Here is a 13720-nt window from a genome sequence, read left to right on the forward strand (position 1 = left end):
GGGTGACATTTGATATATATGGAGACCGGTTGCTTACATCAGGATTAGTGAGAATCGCAGCAGCTGTGTCGAATGAGCGCGGCTGCCTTAATTCCTCCCGAACTTTCATTAAAAACTCAATTTCATGAAGAATGACAGCAGCCAAAAGCTTGGGAGAAATTAGAATCGTTTATTGGGATGTGGAGATTTGGCGTAACCCGCTTGGCTGAGGGCCAACCTCCCGGCCGTTGGACGGGGAGGATAGGACCCCCAAAAGAACCAAGCGAGACCCCCAGTCACCAGTGCAGAAAAACAAAAACAAAAGATTATTGGACCAATTCAGCCGAGGAGAGAAAGTGCCTGCTTGAGGATACCAGGGTTAGTTTTAATGTATGCATGGTAAGCCTCGGAGGATCAACGGCTGCGTTGCTTGATGAGATACTCAGGTATGCCTTTGGCGAGCGGCAGAGGACGCGGCCCCTGATCTGAAGGAGTGCCTGGAGATTTGTTCAGGAGGGTATCACGATACGGCCCTTCACGTTAACGAACAGAGGGACAGTAGGCAAAGCTCCGGCAGAGGTGCGAAGATGTGCGTAATGGGATAGAGACTTAGGGGTTATGTAGGAACAGAGCTTGAAATAATAGATGAGAGTGCCGGACCTGAGTTGGTCGGTTTTGCTTTTCTTGAGATAGAAGGTCAGTGTCTCGGAAGATAAGATGGAGATGTCAGATAAGCAAGGTTGAGAAGAAGGATCGAAGGATGTGGAAGCAGCGGTAATTTCGGAGCACCTTAGGGAGATGAAGAAGGCTAACAAGAATAAAGATTCAAGAGTGCGGTCGACCCGGGGTGAGTGGTAACCTGACCTGAGAATGTAGATGCAGGATTCAAGGATGTCTGAGGTAAGTGGTGCCCGCAGATTCGGAAGTGGTTTTTTCAAGCTGTTGAAAGCCTTTAAGAAGGAGAGTAATTTGAGGGTGGATAAGGGATGGACAGATCGTGCTGGAAAGGAATTTATGGAAGAAGTGGATGCCGCACAGGTATACTTTGGTGGTGGATGCTCGTACCTTGAGTGAGTTTTTACAATAGCAAACAAAGGATGATATGGTGAGAATGTCGAAAGAAGGGAATTTTATGTACGCGGAGAGGTGGAAGGATTGGAAGTCCTTCCAGGCAGTGCAGTAAGAATTGAGAGAGTTCGAGGGGCAATGCCTAAGAGGATAGTTTGCTGGGCCAGCTGGAGATAGTGATGGAAAGGATGATTCAGAGGAACGTGAGTTCCGAATAGGGAGGTACTGTGCGTTGGTCCGGTCTTGCATCTGGTGCCAAGTTCCTGAATTTCTGACATTGAAAGCGAGAGAGAGAGTCAGCTATCTTGTTAACGTGGCCTGGAATGTGAGCAGCTACGAGGATGAATTGATGTGTGAGAGAAATCCATTTAAGGCGGCACAGGAATTTCATGATAGATTGGGATGAAGACCTTCCTTTGTTGATTATATGAACTACTGCATAGATGGCCGAATGGATGAGGATGGATTTTTGTTTCCAATTGTGGCCCAAAAGAGAAGCAGCAACGACAATTGGAAATATTTCTAACAAAGCCGATGACTGGTTAGCGAGAGGGATTGGAGAGAATTCAGGAGGCCAAGGGGCCGCAAACCATTGGCCTTTTGTAATAACCGACTGAGGGGGCTGCGTCTGTGAAAAGCTGGATATCCGCGGGGTCAGAGAGGAGGTCATCGTAGAAGAGAGATATGCCATTCCAGTTGGCCAAGAGAAGCTGCCAAAGCCTGAGCTCAGATTTGCAGTCGGCTGAAAGGCTTACATGGAGGTAAAGAGAGGGCACAGAAGAGGCGAGGTCGAGAAGGTAGATCGTCCTTGAGGAATGATACGCATGGCGTAATTGAGGTGGCCGAGCGGAGAGAGAAGTTCCCCCTTTATGCAAAATTTGGCGGAAGAATAGATAGAGATGTACGTCTGGATCCTGTCGATTTTGTCAATAGGCAGGGAGGCGGAGAAATTGATGGAATTGAGGGTGATCCCGAGGAATTGGATTATATGAGAGGGGCCAGTTGTTTTGTCCGTGGCAAGAGGTACCCCTAGTTTCCTAAAAACGGAAATAAGTGTGGAGGAGGCTCTTGCAGGTGGGGTGCGAGGAAAGTCTATGGTAAGGAAATCGTCGAGAAGGTGGACGAGAAAAGGAAGCTTATAGTTATTCAAGAGGATCCAGCTTCAGCTAAGGTACTGAAAATATTTTTGGCTACTCCTACGTCCGAAGGTAAGGCGGACTGCGAAGAACTTGTTCTGCCAATGAACTCAGAGGAGGTGCCAGAAGTCTGGGTCAGGAGGCATAACTTTAACGGCACTGGAGATGTTGGCCTTAGCGAGCCAGGCACCCGGACGGACTGCTATACCAATGGGATTGATGTGGTATGCAGGGAATGGGGGAGAGTCAAGTGGGCCGATCGTGAAACCATTCTCGACTTCGGATGCTAACAGGGAAGCAACGGACTGGGGATCGGCGGTGGCAGATTGCAAATTTTTGCAAAAGACAGAGGAAGAAGGAAGTGTGTACGGGCCTGGTGAGAATCCGAAGGAAAGGCCGTCGAGTAAGATATGGGTGGAAGAGGGGTTGGGGTGATGGAGCAGGTCGAAAGCAAAAGCGGGGATGTCGATTGGGGTAGCCAGAAAGACCAGTAGTCTTTTGGGAACGCTGAAGGTGGAGCGAGCATGGAAGGGCCAGCGGGGGCAGGCAGAGCAAGCATGAGGTCAACCGCAGAAGCTGCAAATATGAAGGAAGCGACTAAGGGGAGAGGTACGTGTAGAGGAATTGAAGATGTTGGAAATTTGTCACGATGGGGTCGACCGCGAACGTCTTTGGACCGGGAAGGTTTGAAGAAGACCTGGCGGGAGAATAGTTGCTGTGGGGGAGAAGGGGCGGAGTCAGGGTTGAGCTTGCGGACGGTATCTGGGCAAAGATTTGCTGAATGTGTCCAAGAGTAACAGAAGTCGCAGGAAAGATCTTGGATGCCGGTGAAAGTATGGCAGTAGAGCTCAATGTCGAGGGCTCCCCAGTAGGTGCGCTGGTTCCGTTGGAGTAGGCGGGCAGTGGCCTCGGCCAAGAACTGCTTATGGTAATCGAAGAACAGGGAGCCCTTGAAAAGGACAGATAGATCGGGGATGCTGTGCATGTAATCGTCGAGTTCCTGATGACGTTCGGGAAAGGCGGAGCACGTGATGTCGCAGAAAATGCTGCAAGCCAAGCAGAAGTCGGAAATTCGAAGGACTGAAGCAGAGTAAGGGTCAGAAGATTTGAGAGTAACGGAAATCGAGCTGCAGTCGACTGTTCTAGAATCGGAGTTGTAAGGGAGGAAGAGAGAAGGTGAGCTAGATTGACATCCGCACCTCATAGAATTTGCTGCTGGAGTGAAAAGGGAATGGGAGGAGGACTAAACTTTAGTGTGTTAGAGGAGCTGGGAGAGGAATGGCTGTTCGTAGACGAAAGTCCTTAGTAAAGGGGAGATTGGAGTCCAGGGCCGAAGGCATGGGATGACGGATGCCGTGTTGGACACCAGGGAAGGGAGAAGATGAGGAGGGAAGAAGACCGGAAAGCATATTGTGGTAGGAGGGGTTAGACGGATCTGGGGCCTGAAGCTCGGTGGCTTGGGATATGGAAGCCGAAGACTGTTGAGGAGGAATTGAAGCAGGGGCGAGGGCTGCGCGAAGGACTGAGGAGGCTGCCGAGTCGTCTTGGATGCCAGGGGGTGGGGGAGGGTAAGGGCCACCTGCTGGCTGAGCTGGGGGTCATTTACTAGCTGGCCTTTGTGCCGTAGAAATGGCAGCAGGGACCGAAAGGAAAGAAACCGGGGCCGAAGGCACCAAGCTGGCGGAGTTGAGCCGTGTTGGACGCCGGAGGTAGAGACAGAAGAGAGTGCAGAAATTAGATTAAGCAGAGAAGGGGGTGGGGGAGGGACATGGGCCTGGGGCCTTAGACTCAGCAGCAGGAGTTTAGGGAAGGAGGCTGAGTGGAAGAGGCTAGGTGCAGTTGTTCAGCATGGATTGCTTGGGGAAGAGACACAGACATATCAGGACAAGACAAGACAGATGACGCACAGGCAGAGCCGCGGGCGGCCTCAGGGTCCTCACGTTAGGATGAGTGGTGGCGGCGCGGGTGATGTCATCAGGGGGCGCCGGGGGAAGCTGTGGAGCTGATGTTTCCTTGTGTAGACTGCGGTTAAGTACAGGGAGAACAGAGTTGTTTTTTTGTTTTTTTTTGGAAGCGTTTCTTTTAAAATGGACGCCATGTTTTCAAAGTATCCTCTGGAGGCTTTCTACTGTCCAGTTGGAAATCGCGAGACATGATCCAGGAGAAGGGGGAGCCGATGTGCGTGAAGCGTGGCGGCAGGGACATCCTCGAGAGAAGCGGGGGGAGAAGTGTTATTTGGAGACTTTGCCGTGGAGAAACGTGAAGGCTGGGTTTGTAATGAGAGAGGGACTACGACGGCGGGACGCAGTCTTCGGCGAGGAGTTGGATCTTGTGAGGACTGGCTTGGAGATGAGCGGCGCTGATGTGGCACAGTGGGTGAAGGAGGCGATGAGAAGGAGGTGAGGGGAGCAGTTGGGGGAGGACTGAACGAGAGGGGTAGGAGAGTCTCCTGTGCTGCAGAAAAGGTCTTCATCGGAGCGGCGGATTTGTAGATCCATGAGAAGGGAGCACGGATTCGAGCTAGGCGAAAACAAACTATGCAGAAAACGAACGAGGAAGAGGAGAGGGTGACGTTTGATATATATGGAGACCGGTTGCTTACGTCGGGATTAGTGAGAATCGCAGCAGCTGTGTCGAATGAGCGCGGCTGCCTTCATTCCTCCCAAACTTTCATTAAAAACTCCATTAAAATGGAAAGATGCACCCAAGCTTTTCTCATACAGTTTAACTACACTGTTAGAAGACATAACTGGGATGGGTTTGTCATACCTGTCCAGTCTTCATCCTATCTCCTTCTTCAGGTGTGAAGAAGGCTCCACAACTGAAATGTGTTTATTTTTATAAATTTTAGAGTGGAATAAACCTTTACTAGTTCATTTACTAGCGATGCACCTCTGTACTCAAACTTCATTAGGTACAGTCTCATGGTACATCCTACTGCTTCATCATTGGTTTGTGATTTTTAGGATCATTAGCTGTGACCTCTGACCATCTGACTCATCATTACTAATGGAACTCCCTGGATTGTGGCATCTTTCTTGCCTAAATGCACATTATCAGGCTTGGAAAGATTACTTATCTGAATATAAGTTTACAAGAGTCTGCTAGATCCACCTACTTCCCACATCATTGAAAATTACCATAACAACCCCATACATCTTTTCTCCACCATCAACAATTTTGCTAAAGCCAAACTGCCCCACCACATTACCTGCCTATTGCAACTTTGCAACACATTCTTAGATTTCTTTAGCTCCAAGATCGACAACATCTGGCATCACATTCTCTCCACTACACATATCATTTCCATACCTCCTCCCTCCTTATCCAACTTTCCTGGTTCCCTTCTCTCCAACTTCTCTCTTCTTGATTCAGCATCCCTCAATAAACTAGTTACACATATGAAACCCACCACGTTTATTTTAGTCCTGTTTTTCTTCTTTCTGCCCCATTGTCTCCAATATTATAAATTAATCCTTGTGCACTGGCATTGTACCAGCAGTCCTCAAAACAGCTACTATTACCCCTATTCCAAAAAAGCCTAACATGCCTCTGGACAATCTAAAGAATTCTGCCCCATCTCCAACCTACCCTTTCTTGAAAATATTCTAGAACATGCTGTCACATTTCAGTTACATGACCACCTCATGGGAAATAACCTTTTCTAACCCCTCCAATCTGGCTTACATCATCTTCACAGCACAGGAACTGCCCTGGTCAAAGTCACTAATGATCTACTAATAGCTTCTGATTCTCTTTTTATACTCATCCTTCTTGATCTCAGTGCTGCTTTTGACACTGTTGACCACGACAACTTACTTTCTCATCTTGAGACTGTTTTGAGTTTCTGACACTGCTCTCAAATGGATCAAGTCTTACCTCACTGATCGCTGTCACTTTGTCTCTCTTAATGGGTATAGGTCTCAAATTGGTCTTAAGTCTGGTGTTCCTCAGGGCTCAATACTGAACCCCTTGCTTTTCAACTTTACACGTTTCCACGGTCAGTTTTTAAGAGCACATGGCCTCAAATATGCTGATGATACTCAAATATACATCCATACCAAACCTGACACTGATGTGGCTGTCTCTATTCTATCTAATTGCATTTCTGACATAAAAACTTGGATGACTAAAAATTTCCTTCATCTTAACTGTGACAAGACTGAAGTCATGCTTATTGGCACCCCCATCAACTTTGCAAAGCCACATCCTGTAGGTCTATCTGTACATGGTTCTATACTTGAGCTTCAGTCTAAATTTAAAAACCTTGGGGTGATATTCGATTCTGGCTTAACATTCGACCCACATGTGCAGTATATTGTCATCTTTTTTTCACCTCAGATGTATCGCTAGACTCCGCCTGTGTAATCACTAACTGTGGCTGAAAAGCTGATTAACACATTTGAGTTCTCCTCAATCGACTACTGTAATGCTCTACTTGCTGGGATATCTAAATCCACATTGAACAAACTCTAGTATGTCCAAAATACGGCAGCCAGAATCCTGATCAGGTCTAGTGCAAGTGATCACATTACTCCTATCCTGGAGTCCTTGCACTGGCATCCTGTCAAATTCCGTGTGGACTTTAAAATCCCCATGCCCACCTATAACCCCAGCTAGGGTTAGGGCTATTATTCCCACACTACTTAGACATTTTGTAAGATCAGTGCTAGATTTGGGGTGCCAAGGAAACTTGATTGATAATGAGTGATAATTTGCTCCTAACTACAACTTTGTTTTTCCAGAGACTTTTGGTCAACTGTGTGGTACTACAATGTAGCTCAGGAAGTGTATTCCAAAACTGAGTCAGATAAAATGTTGTATGAAAACCTGCTCTACTGGGTAAACTCTCTTAATTTTGTCAATTAACATGCCACTAAATGTATAACTGGAGGACACTGAATGGTTATTCTAATCAAGCCCTACATTAGCTTAAATGCTTGCTCATTTCAAGAACATTTTAAGAGCATGTGTCAGGTGATTCATATGTAACCTCAAACGAACGTGTTTGCTCTGGAAATGATTCCACTGCCAAAAACTGAAAGTCAGATCATGATAACAGAGGTGTGACAATTTTGCTATTGCGTGATCATATCATGTACTCGCAAACTACTATCTGATGCAAGGAGATATGGGAGATTTTTTTTTCTTCATGGCAGCAATGCGCTTTCCTTCTTCCAGGACCTTTTCATTTCATACATATAATAAATGAGCATGTATAATGATTAAGTCAATGATACATTATATTTTAATAGTAGTTTCTCTCTCTCATCCTAGCGTTAATCCCACATCAGCAGGGTGCCATTAAATGGGACCAAGAATACTCCAACCAGCGTATTGCTCCACCTGACATCAGAGGGGGGGAGGAGAACAAAGTAATGTAGCCAATTCATAGAGGGGGATTATTAGGAGACATGGGAAATTTGGCCAGGACCCCCCCCCCTAGTCTTTTCGAGAAATACCCTGGGATTTTTAATGACCACAGAGAGTCAGGACCTCAGTTTTACATCTCATCTGAAAGACAGCACTTGTTTACAGTATAGTGTCCCCATCACTATACTGGGGCATTAGGACCCACATAGACCGGAGGGTGAGCACCCCCTGCTGGCCTCACTAACACCTCTTCCAGCAGCAACCTTAGTTTTTCCCAGGAGGTCTCCCATCCAGGTACTGACCAGGCTCACACCTGCTTAGCAGCAGTGGGTTGCCAGTTGTGAGTTGCAGGGTGATATTGCTGCTGGCTAAACATAGTTTCCAAAACTTTTAATAGTGGACTATTTATGCATTCAGCTATATGAGAAACAAACTGAAAGTAATGCTCCGATCATGCTTTGAACCATCTGGGTACAGCTCGCTACATTGCAGTGCTCATTACCACTACAAGAACAATAGAAGTTTTTTTTTTAAAGAAACAAATGTCAAAATGTTTCCAAAACGTCCACGTTCCAAAACGTGATACTTTAGCTGCTTAGTTACACAATTCCGTCTTAATATAGCTATCAAGTGATGTTAAATCACTATAGCATTTATCTTTTTACAATAAAGGCAAGTGGTGTTCTTACTATTATACTGTTCGTATTCTTGGAAAAGGATAAAATGTTATAACTTTTTTATGAAGTACAGAATATAAGCTTAATGTAATGCATACAGCCGGCATTGCAGGTTTTGTGAGCCAGCTTACCAGCGCGGTGACGTCACCGCCCTTCCCTGTGGATAGCAGAGTCCTCACCCGCCTGGCTGAAGGGAGATCTACCTTTAGCTCAGCTGGCTGGTTCCCTTTTGAGTGACACTGAAGGCCTGGGTTTGAGTCCCCAGTGGTGGGGGACTGCCCTGAGGTGGCAGTGGTGAGGCTGCATACCCATGTGAACCTGGGAGTGCTACATTAATAATGTTAGAACAAGTACATTAAAGCCAGAACCCATGTAAATTACCAAGTTGAAGACTTTGATACATAAAATATTTATGATGAAGGTGGAAGGTTGTGTACTTTTGTCCAACTGAGCAACCTTTCTTTTATAAATATACCAACTTTTTAATGTTTAATGATTAGCATGCTGTAATACACAGTTTAAAATTAAAAGTCTAAAGAGTATACAACTTGAATTCTTAACTGGATAATGATTGTACCTCAGCAGTGATCGGGATTCGAAACCAGGTGTTTTGTGGTGAAAGCTCAAATGCTGTATATGAGAGATTAAGCTTTATACGCTCCACCTGGCGGTGATTCCAGATACTATTATCATAGTTGCGGTATTATGCAGTATGACGAGATATGACGCTTAATGATGGGTTTTGATGCAACACGCCCACCGCGTTTTACAGCAGCGTACCCCACTCATTTTGAATGGCTGCATCTGTTTCTGAGATATCCAGTATGGATACATACACTTTGAACATTTGGAGTTATGTAAAGGACACTTTAAAGATCTTGAATAATTTGAAGTTTGACTTCAAAGTCACTTTTCACCATTTCTGGGTTAAGTTGAAGGGCTAAAAAGGTGGTTTTATCACTAAGAAACTGCAACTAATTGAATAATTGGAGCATATGGCTATTTAATGAGTGTTCTTGTAAGTAATTTGGAAATTAATTTGGCTTTGGGATGGAGAGATCAATAGGTTAGCTGGCTAATACTTGTTTGGTCATAGGAAGCAGGTGTGTATTGTATTAGAAGCAGTGGGGATTTCGTGTTTGCACTTTGAGGAGATGTTAGGATTGGCTCTTGGTGAATTAACTATTCCCCTGAGGTCATCGTGAGGCTTATATCAAGGCAGCCTGGGAAGCTGGGCTCTGTTTGTTTCTGTCTATAGCAAGAGAAAGAGCTCTTGAGGCTTCGTGGTGTTGGGCTGGTGGTTGTTAGTTTTTGGTGTTACTGTGCGTGGGTGAGTGGTTTTGCTATGTATTTTTTTTAATCAAGAGAAGTTTGGAAGGGTTTTCATAGTTTATTTTTAAATAACTTTAAGAAATTTAAGTTTGTGAAAGCATAGGGTGAAGTTAAGGTTATTGTGAAATTCCTATTTGCTTTTGGTTGAGACAATTTTAAATTTTCTAACATCTATAGAATTGAGTCTCTTCCTCTACTTGTAGGATTCTGAAGAGTTATGAAACAGATGATCACAGCTGTGACAGCTGGGTTCTGATTTTAGTGTATGAAACTCTTGTTACTAAATACTGAAATTTTTCAGCAACAAGAAAGAGGATTTATATCCTGACTGAGCAGTTTCACTAGGATAACAAGGAAGAACCTACTCCCTCTCCTACTCTGTCCAACATGCTGGTGCTTCTGTCTCTGCTGGACTGTAGAAAGCTGCATGTGTTCTTGGGCTTCCCTCAGTGAACAAGGTGAGCTGAAGGTAAGTAGAGGGGAGATACAGGTCAGGGTTAGTGTGAGGCTTTGAAGGCTGGGATCAGTCTGTACAGCACTTGTGCTGGTCCCCTCTCTGTGGTAATGGGGTGGTCATCACTGTTTTGCTTCCCTTGTCTCCTTCAGGTGCTGTTCTGAGAAGAAGATCGTGGCAATGAGCACAGTCACTGGAGAGAGGATGCTGGTGGAGTTGCCAGTTGAGATCTTGTCAGAACAGTTTGTGGAAACCTTGGGCTTCTGTGCACAGAGCTGCTTCTTTTATAAGACTGGTCAGCAGTGGTGTTGATTGTTGTGAGTTAAATTACAGTGCAATGAACAGAGCTCCCAGTCCCTTGCCATCTGAAAGCACAGTGTGGAATGACATGCTTGGAGAATTGTTCAGAGGAAGCTCACTGGGTGGCTAAAAGGATACTCACTGTGTGACCTGTTGATGCCCACCTGTAAGTATTGAAGTCTTATGGTTTCAACAGCTGAAAGTGAAAGTGAAGAGGTGCTGCAAGCAGTCCTTGAATTTTCTGGATGCCCATGGTTCTTGGAACAGTTGCAAAGGTAGTGTCTAGAAGGACACTGTCCCTGGAGAAGAGGTGAATTTCACTTCTGTATCATGTTTTTCACTTGGAGTAGGTTAATTTTCCATATACGTGGCTTTTAATAACCAGTTCATGAGTATTAAATGCTTTTTTACCCATTAGAATAGGCCCAGTGTTAGATTTTGGAAGCTTTTGGTGATTTTCTATCATGTTTGAGTGTTAAATATGAGGTGTAGGCCTTTTTGTGTTTTTTTTTTCTCCTGACTTTCTTCTGGGTGCTGCACTTCTACACTGACATGCACTTGACTGGCTGTCATTCTGGCTCTCAAAAAGTGAATTACTGCTTTGTATCTGATTTATTTCATGGGTGCACACATGTAAGTAAATCACTTTAGATACACTGCAGTACAACAGTGAATTGGCACACTGCAGACTCCTTGCTGGTTAAGGCTTTGTGGAGACAGCATAACAGCCAGGTTCTCTTGATGGGTGTTGGCACAGAAACTGCTTCTCACAGGAGGAACTGCACTGGATCCCTCCCCTGTAGCAACAAGCATGGAGTGGGGGGTTTTCTCTTTGCTCTCTGCAGTGTTTTTTCCTGTTGGTTTCTCCTGGATAGGTGCTGCACTGTGAACATTTGTGCAGTTTAGTACAAAACTGGAGCTGGAAGTAAATAATTTTTTACTGTTTCTAAGTGCAGAGGCTCAAATCTAAATCTTTCTCCACTTCAGGTTCTCTGCTGTTGGAAGGGTTGACCAGGCCTTTGCTCCCAGAGGGATGACCTTTATTTGCCAGGAATAACATGCAGATGTGGCACACTGTAGACTGGGTGCTTTCTCTTCTGTGAAGATCTGCTTGAGGAGTTAAATGTTTCTAAACCAATACAACAGCCAGGGCACCCAGTCAGTTGCTGAGTGAGTTCTCTACCAACCAGGAAAAGGGACCATGGGAGATCATGTGTGGGGCAGCTTTGGGCTTGACAACACTTAAGCATCTTTTAAAGGTAGGAACAGCTTCCTGTTCTGACTGATGGTCTTTACAGCAGCTTTGTGATGACTGTTTCCAGGAGCACCTGAGCCACCTGGCTGGTTGAGCCAAAGCTGACTGTTCCAGGTAGGAGGGGACCCTAATTTTAAAGCCTTCGTTTAGCCTGCAGCTGCTGGAGTTCTTTGTAGGTTTTCTAGCCTTAATGGCAGTATTCCCCTAGCAGAAGCACAGGTTAATCAGGAAATTAGTGCCAAATATTGGAAGTATTGTGCAAGCACTGGGAAAACATTGGCTAAATTGTATTATGGTACCACTGGAAAAGAATCAGCAGTATGTAAGATTTATTTCATGGGTGCACACATGTAACTAAATCTTACATTGACTGAAATTTAGAAGTGAATTAAGTAAATTGTAAAACGGGGGAAACTATGCTCCTGTCTAGTGTAAGGCAGACTTCCTGATTTAACCCAGTGAGACAGTATTTTTCTAATTTCCTGCACTAAAAGCAATGCTGACTGGAATTGGTTGTGTACTGTGCCTTGTGAGAAGGGAGAGAGCAGTATGAAAACGTGCTTTTTCTGGAGGACTCCCTTGTTCTGGATGTGTAATTGTGCTTTGTTTAGTACTGCATAGTTTGCCCTTGGCTCCTGTGTATTGACTTGTGACTGTATAGGATACTATGGTAGTAAACCATTTCTATTTGGTTCAATTTTTAGAACACATTTGAAGGAGCTGAGTAGTGAATGTGAAGCTTAGTTTTACCAAAAGTTTGTATATATACAAGCTGTAATCTCTCTGATGGTAGAAAACATGATGTGGCTGGAAGGCTTAAATCTATATACAGTGGCCAAGCAATAGGTTTTTAGTGCTTTTGTATTTCAATTGTTTAAAATGTTGAAGCTCTAAAACCTTTCCCCTCATGGCGTTCCAGTCAAGGCTGCAGCTGTTAAATAATGAAGATGGTTGGTGTTTTTGTTCTTGTACTGCTATGGAACCCAAATTTGGGGGGGGACTTGAAATGTTCTTTATGTAAAACCGACTGTAAACTTACTGCAGCCTTAGGTGTGTTGACTTTTTTTTTTTTTAAGTGAATGTCCACCACTTTTTGATGGGATATACATCTTTACAAAATTCTAAGGTCAATTCGCTGTACTGTAAACTTGTTACTACTTTTTTTGTAGAAGTACTGGTAGTTTTTAGGTGTACATTAATTGAGCTTGTATGTACCCTAGGTCCACATGGAATACTGTAAATGGAATTAAGAAACATATTTCCTTGGTTTTAGGAATGTGGAGAATGTTAAATTCTGTAAATTGACCTAAAGATCTGAGTATTTGTGGGGAGGGGGAAGCAAAGTTGAAGAATTCTAATGTCTTGCCTTAGGAAGCTTCCAAGCTGCTGTCAAGAAGAGAAGCAAGATCATCTATGTCCTGGGTGAGCAGGGCAAGGACTTGGGTTATTGTTTCTGTTTGGGCCAGTAAGAGGCCAGTGTTAAAGGTTTGGATCAGTGATCAGTCAGGATTGGGGGTGGAGTTGATTTGAACTGTACGTTTTGAGATGGATGCACTGAATTTGAATCTGAACTTAAATCCTTTTTGTTTTGCACTGCATGTGAATTCCAGCAAGCTGGTGACAACTGTCACAAGGGAATATTGCAACAGGATCCGGAGGTTCCCTGGAAATCTGCTGTGTCAATGGAACTATAAGGAAGCGGAAGGCTGTGCCTATTTTTCAGCTATTGCCTGAATCACTGACCTTGGCTGCTCTGTGATGGACAGTTTGGAGGAGTGTCTATCCACTGCAGGAGTCCATGATGCCATTCTGCATGATGGCCAAGCTTTAAGTAAAGGAGGCTAGTTCTGTCCTGAGAAAGGTGAGGTGATCCACCTGCTCAAAGTTCTCATCAGCCACAACTGTCAAACCTCTGCGTGAGGTGGGAATACTGGTGGTCGATAATCCAATCATCTCACTGCCTGAAGTTCTTGGACCATAGCCTGCATCTTTTATGCTGATCTGCTTATTGCTCTTAACCCAATCAGTGCAACTTTTTGGCCAAGGTAAAGGTAAGTTTGAAGGTAAGTAGAGGGGAGGTACAACTCAAACTCTTTTCATGAGGATGGTCAGTAGTGGTGATGATTGTGTTTGTAAATTAGTGCAA

The sequence above is a fragment of the Lepisosteus platostomus genome, chromosome 17 (genome assembly GCF_059453375.1).
Source record: "Lepisosteus platostomus isolate fLepPlt1 chromosome 17, fLepPlt1.hap1, whole genome shotgun sequence".
Taxonomy (NCBI): Eukaryota; Metazoa; Chordata; class Actinopteri; order Semionotiformes; family Lepisosteidae; genus Lepisosteus; species Lepisosteus platostomus.